General features: G+C 43.1%; 1 long non-coding RNA gene across 2 annotated transcripts in view; it reads left to right on the forward strand.

Moving 5' to 3' along the window:
* Window positions 1-9,528, forward strand: part of LOC140065593 (uncharacterized) — a 34,373-nt gene extending 24,845 nt beyond the window's left edge. The window contains exons 1-5 of one of the 2 annotated variants that reach the window (XR_011847974.1): window positions 672-688; window positions 764-822; window positions 969-1,048; window positions 1,259-1,433; window positions 9,404-9,528. This is a non-coding gene — a long non-coding RNA (uncharacterized lncRNA). Of the gene's footprint in view, window positions 1-671; window positions 689-763; window positions 823-968; window positions 1,049-1,258; window positions 1,434-9,403 lie in introns of those variants that run through there. The other variant, XR_011847973.1, reaches the window with a different exon arrangement.
* Window positions 9,529-9,830: the final 302 nt, after the last annotated feature.

Below are 9,830 nucleotides of genomic sequence, written 5' to 3' on the forward strand. Positions count from 1 at the left end.
AGAAGTTACACCACACAGAGGGAGGGGAAGTGCTCCTGCACAATGTAACAAGCTATGAAGCTACAGCACTCAGGGGCTCTGATAACACCCCCAGGAGCCCTTCTGGCAGTGTAACATAATTTAAGAGTTGATTTTACAAGGAAGGAGGTCATGGACAGGGGCATCACTAGGGGAGGTTTGGCCCAATAGAAGACTTTCAAATAAATGAATATATTTACACACATGTATGTACTCTTATATACAGTATTTTTCGGACTATAAGGCGCAGCGGAGTATAAGGCGCACCATCAATAAAATGCCTACTAAAACATCTAGGTTCATATATAAGGCGCACTGGACTCTAAGGCACACCTTTGATTTCTGAGAAAATCAAAGGATTTTTTGTGCGCCTTATAGTCCGAAAAACGGTACATTTATCACTCATACATACAGTATATACACACACAGTATTTACATCCATACAGCATAATGCATACACATTATAGAAATACATAAGGAATAGATACTGAATCTTTACAAGACTCTAAATGTAGCTTTTGTTCTATTGTGTAATTGAGCTGCTGCACCCAGGAAACTCTGGTAGAAGTTTACAAAACTCCTGATTGGTTCCTGGTCTGGAGACCTGAGGTATAAAATCTGCAGCACACAGACAGGTAACGTCACTCTCCTGAGGAAGACGCCCGGACAGGTATCTGCCTCCATTATTTCCTTCTATAATTCCAGGTACATCTCTCATATCTCACACTTTCTCCTCTATTTTTAGATAAGATTTTCCAGATTCGGCAGCGATGTCGCCAATCACAGCCCTGATCTTATTCTCAGGTATTATATTGTCTCATTCATTCCTACTAAATATATTTAAGTAAAAACTATGATTATGGTAAATATAGTTCAGTTTTTAACTTTAATTATTATCATTAATTATTTTTGTAATGGTTTCTATTTACATTTTTTTACATAAATGACAGCAGGAGATTAACCCCTAATGTACTTCCCATTCTGATCTCAGCTATTACCTTCGCCTCTTGTGTTCCTGCACCAGATTTGAGTGAGTAAAGTAAAAAAAAAACACTTTTTTAATATTATTTTCAACGTTTCTTCATCTCTTACAAGTTTGTCAAGAATTTTTATATCACTTGTACTGACAACGATTTACAAATGATAACTTTCCACATTATATCATATATCATGATTTGTAGATTAAAAAGAGGAAACTAAAATACTTTATTTCTATTAAATACAATTTTTCTGTCTATAGGAAAGTCTTGCTACGCGGTGGGTGATAGATCATGTTGTGACACCTGTTTCAATTACTGTCCTAACGATGATGGGCTCTGTGAATCCGATTGTGTTGCTCTTTGTGAATGTAAATATAAAGGATTAAGTCTTGGTTCTGGCAATGTATGCATCTAAGGGAAATAATGTCCAAGATGGTAAGAAAGAAAGAGATCTACACATCAACTGAATATACATTGTAATTGAGATTTGACTCATGTTGATAAAGATAAAAACTGTTCATTCATCTGCTTTTGTTATTTTTATATTTTTATTTTGTTACATTTTTCGTGATATTCTCTAAGATGTCCAACACGCTGTGCACTATGATACCTGTCCTACATGCTGTGCACTATGATACCTGTCCTACACGCTGTGCACTATGATACCTGTTCTACATGCTGTGCACTATGATATCTCTCCTACATGCTGTGCACTATGATACCTGTCCTACATGCTGTGCACTATGATACCTGTCCTACATGCTGTGCACTATGATACCTGTCCAACATGCTGTGAACTATGATACCTGTCCTACATGCTGTGTACTATAATACCTGTCCTACATGCTGTGCACTATGATACCTGTCCTACATGATGTGCACTATGATACCTGTCCTACATGCTGTGCACTATGATACCTGTCCTACATGCTGTGTACTATGATACCTGTCCTACATGCTGTGCACTATGATACCTGTCCTACATGCTGTGCACTATGATACCTGTCCAACATGCTGTGAACTATGATACCTGTCCTACATGCTGTGTACTATAATACCTGTCCTACATGCTGTGCACTATGATACCTGTCCAACATGCTGTGCACTATGATACCTGTCCTACACGCTGTGCACTATGATACCTGTCCTACACGCTGTGCACTATGATACCTGTCCTACATGCTGTGCACTATGATACCTGCCCTACATGCTGTGCACTATGATACCTGTCCTACATGCTGTGCACTATGATACCTGTCCTACATGCTGTGCACTATGATACCTGTCCTACATGCTGTGCACTATGATACCTGTCCTACATGCTGTGCACTATGATACCTGTACTACATGCTGTGCACTATGATACCTGTACTACATGCTGTGCACTATGATACCTGTCCTACATGCTGTGCACAATGATACCTGTACTACATACTGTGCACTATGATACCTGTCCTACATGCTGTGCACTATGATACCTGTCCTACATGCTGTGCACTATGATACCTGTCCTACATGCTGTGCACTATGATATCTGTCCTACATGCTGTGCACTATGATACCTGTCCTACATGCTGTGCACTATGATACCTGTCCTACATGCTGTGCACTATGATATCTGTCCTACATGCTGTGCACTATGATACCTGTCCTACATGCTGTGCACTATGATATCGGTCCTACATGCTGTGCACTATGATACCTGTCCTACATGCTGTGCACTATGATACCTGTCCTACATGCTGTGCACTATGATACCTGTCCTACATGCTGTACACTATGATACCTGTCCTACATGCTGTGCACTATGATACCTGTCCAACATGCTGTGCACTATGATACCTGTCCTACATGCTGTGCACTATGATACCTGTACTACATGCTGTGCACTATGATACCTGTCCTACATGCCGTGCACTATGATACCTGTCCTACATGCTGTGCACTATGATACCTGTTCTACATGCTGTGCACTATGATACCTGTCCTACAAGCTGTGCACTATGATACCTGTCCTACATGCTGTGCACTATGATACCTGTCCTACATGCTGTGCACTATGATACCTGTCCTACATGCCGTGCACTATGATACCTGTCCTTCATGCTGTGCACTATGATACCTTTCCTACATGCTGAGCACTATGATACCTGTCCTATATGCTGTGCACTATGATACCTGTTCTACATGCTGTGCACTATGATACCTGTCCTACATGCTGTGCACTATGATACCTGTCCAACATGCTGTGCACTATGATACCTGTCCTACATGCTGTGCACTATGATACCTGTCCTACACGCTGTGCACTATGATACCTGTCCTACATGCTGTGCACTATGATACCTGCCCTACATGCTGTGCACTATGATACCTGTCCTACATGCTGTGCACTATGATACCTGTCCTACATGCTGTGCACTATGATACCTGTCCTACATGCTGTGCACTATGATACCTGTCCTACATGCTGTGCACTATGATACCTGTCCTACATGCTGTGCACTATGATATCTGTCCTACATGCTGTGCACTATGATACCTGTCCTACATGCTGTGCACTATGATACCTGTCCTACATACTGTGCACTATGATACCTGTCCTACATGCTGTGCACTATGATACCTGTCCTACATGCTGTACACTATGATACCTGTCCTACATGCTGTACATTATGATACCTGTCCTACATGCTGTGCACTATGATACCTGTCCAACATGCTGTGCACTATGATACCTGTCCTACATGCTGTGCACTATGATACCTGTCCTACATGCTGTGCACTATGATACCTGTCCTACATGCCGTGCACTATGATACCTGTCGTACATGCTGTGCACTATGATACCTGTCCTACATGCTGAGCACTATGATACCTGTCCTATATGCTGTGCACTATGATACCTGTTCTACATGCTGTGCACTATGATACCTGTCCTACACGCTGTGCACTATGATACCTGTCCTATATGCTGTGCACTATGATACCTGTTCTACATGCTGTGCACTATGATACCTGTCCTACATGCTGTGCAATATGATACCTGTCCTACATGCCGTGCACTATGATACCTGTCCTACATGCTGTGCACTATGATACCTGTCCTACATGCTGAGCACTATGATACCTGTCCTATATGCTGTGCACTATGATTCCTGTTCTACATGCTGTGCACTATGATACCTGTCCTACATGCGGTGCACTATGATACCTGTCCTACATGCTGTGCACTATGATACCTGTTCTACATGCTGTGCACTATGATACCTGTCCTACATGCTGTACACTATGATACCTGTCCTACATGCTGTGCACTATGATACCTGTCCTACATGCTGTGCACTATGATACCTGTCCTACATGCTGTACACTATGATACCTGTCCTACATGCTGTGCACTATGATACCTGTCCTACATGCTGTGCACTATGATACCTGTCCTACATGCTGTGCACTATGATACCTGTCCTACATGCTGTGCACTATGATACCTGCCCTACATGCTGTGCACTATGATACCTGTCCTACATGCTGTGCACTATGATACCTGTCCTACATGCTGTGCACTTTGATACCTGTCCTACATGCTGTGCACTGTGATACCTGTAATACAAGCTGTGCACTATGATACCTGTCCTACATGCTATGCAATATGATACCTGTCCTACATGCTGTGCACTATGATACCTGTACTACATGCTGTGCACTATGATACCTGTACTACATGCTGTGCACTATGATACCTGTCCTACATGCTGTGCACTATGATACCTGTCCAACATGCTGTGCACTATGATACCTGTCCTACATGCTGTGCACTATGATACCTGTCCTACATGCTGTGCACTATGATACCTGTCCTACATGCCGTGCACTATGATACCTGTCCTACATGCTGTGCACTATGATACCTGTCCGACATGCTGAGCACTATGATACCTGTCCTATATGCTGTGCACTATGATACCTGTTCTACATGCTGTGCACTATGATACCTGTCCTACATGCTGTGCACTATGATACCTGTCCTACATGCTGTGCACTATGATACCTGTCCTACATGCCGTGCACTATGATACCTGTCCTACATGCTGTGCACTATGATACCTTTCCTACATGCTGAGCACTATGATACCTGTCCTATATGCTGTGCACTATGATACCTGTTCTACATGCTGTGCACTATGATACCTGTCCTACATGCTGTGCACTATGATACCTGTCCAACATGCTGTGCACTATGATACCTGTCCTACATGCTGTGCACTATGATACCTGTCCTACACGCTGTGCACTATGATACCTGTCCTACATGCTGTGCACTATGATACCTGCCCTACATGCTGTGCACTATGATACCTGTCCTACATGCTGTGCACTATGATGCCTGTCCTACATGCTGTGCACTATGATACCTGTCCTACATGCTGTGCACTATGATACCTGTCCTATATGCTGTGCACTATGATACCTGTCCTACATGCTGTGCACTATGATATCTGTCCTACATGCTGTGCACTATGATACCTGTCCTACATTCTGTGCACTATGATACCTGTCCTACATACTGTGCACTATGATACCTGTCCTACATGCTGTGCAATATGATACCTGTCCTACATGCTGTGCACTATGATACCTGTCCTACATGCTGTACACTATGATACCTGTCCTACATGCTGTGCACTATGATACCTGTCCAACATGCTGTGCACTATGATACCTGTCCTACATGCTGTGCACTATGATACCTGTCCTACATGCTGTGCACTATGATACCTGTCCTACATGCTGTGCACTATGATACCTGTCCTACATGCTGTACACTATGATACCTGTCCTACATGCTGTGCACTATGATACCTGTCCTACATGCTGTGCACTATGATACCTGTCCTACATGCTGTGCACTATGATACCTGTCCTACATGCTGTGCACTATGATACCTGCCCTACATGCTGTGCACTATGATACCTGTCCTACATGCTGTGCACTATGATATCTGTCCTACATGCTGTGCACTTTGATACCTGTCCTACATGCTGTGCACTGTGATACCTGTCATACAAGCTGTGCACTATGATACCTGTCCTACATGCTGTGCACTATGATACCTGTCCTACATGCTGTGCACTATGATACCTGTACTACGTGCTGCGCACTATGATACCTGTCCTACGTGCTGTGCACTATGATACCTGTACCACATGCTGTGCACTATGATACCTGTCCTACATGCTGTGCACTATGATACCTGTCCTACGTGCTGCGCACTATGATACCTGTCCTACATGCTGCACACTATGATACCTGTCCTAAATGCTGTACACTATGATACCTGTCCTACGTGCTGTGCACTATGATACCTGTCCTACATGCTGTGCACTATGATACCTGTCCTACATTCTATGCACTATGATACCTGTCCTACATGCTGTGCACTATGATACCTGTCCTACATGCTATGCACTATGATACCTGTCCTACATGCTGTGCACTATGATACCTGTCCTACATGCTGTGCACTATGATACCTGTCCTACATGCTGTGCACTATGATACCTGACCTACATGCTGTGCACTATGATACCTGTCCTACATGCTGTGCACTATGATACCTGTCCTACATGCTCTACACTATGATACCTGTCCTACATGCTATGCACTATGATACCTGTCCTACATGCTGTGCACTATGATACCTGTCCTACATGCTGTGCACTATGATACCTGTCCTACATTCTGTGCACTATGATACCTGTCCTACATGCTGTGCACTATGATACCTGTCCTACATGCTGTGCACTATGATACCTGTCCTACATGCTGTACACTATGATACCTGTCCTACATGCTATGCACTATGATACCTGTCCTACATGCTGTGCACTATGATACCTGTCCTACATGCTGTGCACTATGATACCTGCCCTACATGCTGTGCACTATGATACCTGTCCTCCATGCTGTGCACTATGATACCTGTCCTACATGCTGTGCACTATGATACCTTTCCTACATGCTGTGCACTATGATACCTGCCCTACATGCTGTGCACTATGATACCTGCCCTACATGCTGTGCACTATGATACCTGTCCTACATGCTGTGCACTATGATACCTGCCCTACATGCTGTGCACTATGATACCTGCCCTACATGCTGTGCACTATGATACCTGCCCTACATGCTGTGCACTATGATACCTTTCCTACATGCTGTACACTATGATACCTGTCCTACATGCTGTGCACTATGATACCTGTCCTACATGCTGTGCACTATGATACCTGTCCTACGTGCTGTGCACTATGATACCTGTCCTACATGCTGTACACTATGATACCTGTCCTACATGCTGTGCACTATGATACCTGTCCTACATGCTGTGCACTATGATACCTGTCCTACATGCTGTGCACTATGATATCTCTCCTACATGCTGTACACTATGATACCTGTCCTATATGCTGTGCACTATGATACCTGTCCTACATGCTTTGCACTATGATACCTGTCCTACATACTGTGCACTATGATACCTGTCCTACATGCTGTACACTATGATACCTGTCCTATATGCTGTGCACTATGATACCTGTCCTATATGCTGTGCACTATGATACCTGTCCTACATGCTGTGCACTATGATACCTGTCCTACATGCTGTGCACTATTATACCTGTCCTGCATGCTGTGCACTATGATACCTGTCCTACATGCTGTGCACTATGATACCTGTCCTACATGCTGTGCACTATGACACCTGTCCTGCATGCTGTGCACTATGATACCTGTCCTACATGCTGTGCACTATGATACCTGTCCTACATGCTGTGCACTATGATACCTGTCCTACATGCTGTGCACTATGATACCTGTCCTACATGCTGTGCACTATGATACCTGTCCTACATGCTGTGTACTTTGATACCTGTCCTACATGCTGTGCACTATGATACCTGTCCTACATGCTGTGCACTATGATACCTGTCCTACATGCTGTGCACTATGATACCTGACCTACATGCTGTGCACTATGATACCTGTCCTACATGCTGTGCACTATGATATCTGTCCTTCATGCTGTGCACTATGATACCTGTCCTACATGCTGTGCACTATGATACCTGCCCTACATGCTGTGCACTATGATACCTGTCCTACATGCTGTGCACTATGATACCTGTCCTACATGCTGTGCACTATGATACCTTCCCTACATGCTGTGCACTATGATACCTGTCCTACATGCTGTGCACTATGATACCTGTCCTACATGCTGTGCACTATACCTGTCCTACATGCTGTGCACTATGATACCTGTCCTACATGCTGTGCACTATGATACCTGTCCTATATGCTGTGCACTATGATACCTGTCCTATATGCTGTGCCCTATGATACCTCCTTCATCTCCTCCTTCATTCTATATCTTCTCTCTCTGGTAAAGATCCATTTCTTCTTCTAGTTTTCTGGGGTATTGACTGCACCACCTCCATAACATGTGGTTGGGCGGCTGGCGGATCAGGCGGGCATGAATCATCAGACCTGATGTACTTTTGCCCAGTTTTCCAGTAGTTTTTCTCACCCTGTGTCTTTTTTTCTCCTGCATCTTCTGGATTTCCTGCTCCTTTAAATTGATCCCATTTTTTTTCTTTTTAATTTTTCTTTCCTATTTAATTCTTTTTTTCCATCCTCATCTTTTCCTCGTCTTTATTCTTAATTCTCCACCACTTCATTTTCTTCTCTTTTCAAATTTTGCTTCTTATTTCTTCTCACTTTCCTTTTCTTCCCAAAGCTCATTCTACACACTGTGGCAGATTTACTTACCTGGTCCTGCCGCGATCCCGCAGTGCGTTGTCCAACAAGTACTAAGGTCCGGCGCGATTTACTAAGCTCATGTGCCCGAGTTCCTGCATTCATCGCTGTCAAAGCTGCACAAATCCCGAAAACGAAAGTGCGATCCGCGGCCCTTAGTAAATAAGCCCTTATGTGCTAATACGGAATCAGCTTCCACACAGGAACCTATAGGACCCAATTCCCATCACTGGGTCAGTACTGTGCAGCTCAGATCAGTCATAGAAGGATCCAGTGCAGAATGTTATCACTTCTCTGAGATGTAGATGTGGAAGAGCCGGACTGTAGTTACTCATCTCCTGTCTATGGATTTCCAGCTGTAACATAACTACAACTCCCAGCATCCTCTGAGCAGTGCATTCTGGGGGCTGCTGCTATGTTACAGGTTGGATGATGAGACGTCTGGTTCCTTCTCACATTGAGCAGCACAAATTCCCCCTCTGATTGTTAGGAATATTGGGACATAAATATTTGCAGTATAAGAGCCTAAACGTTACATTACAGATCATTTCTGGTGATATTTTTGCCTTTCTCTTTACAGATGAGATCGATGTCCGATAATGAGAAATCATAAGAAGGAAGAAAGAAACTTCTAGTCATCAAAAGATAAAATCCTGGGATCTGAGAGATGATTATTCTTAGTCCTGTGTATAACATATAATAAAATCAGATTTTATTCTGTATTCTTTTATTGAGCTTATAATTTTGGTATTTCGCAGGCATAAGGTTTTAGCTTGAATTTTGTTAAATAAATATGGAAATCAGTATTTTTCTTATATCACACCAATACACCAATTGTATATATATATATATATATATATATATATATATATATATATATATATATATAAATATATATATACACCTCGAGACTCACAGGTTTCAGCCATTCAATCCTCTGCCTTGACATAATGGAGCTGCTGGATGTTAGAGACCTTGTGCTTTTCTACCTTCTATTTGCTTTACAC

The sequence above is a fragment of the Engystomops pustulosus genome, chromosome 6 (genome assembly GCF_040894005.1).
Source record: "Engystomops pustulosus chromosome 6, aEngPut4.maternal, whole genome shotgun sequence".
NCBI classification, from domain to species: Eukaryota; Metazoa; Chordata; class Amphibia; order Anura; family Leptodactylidae; genus Engystomops; species Engystomops pustulosus.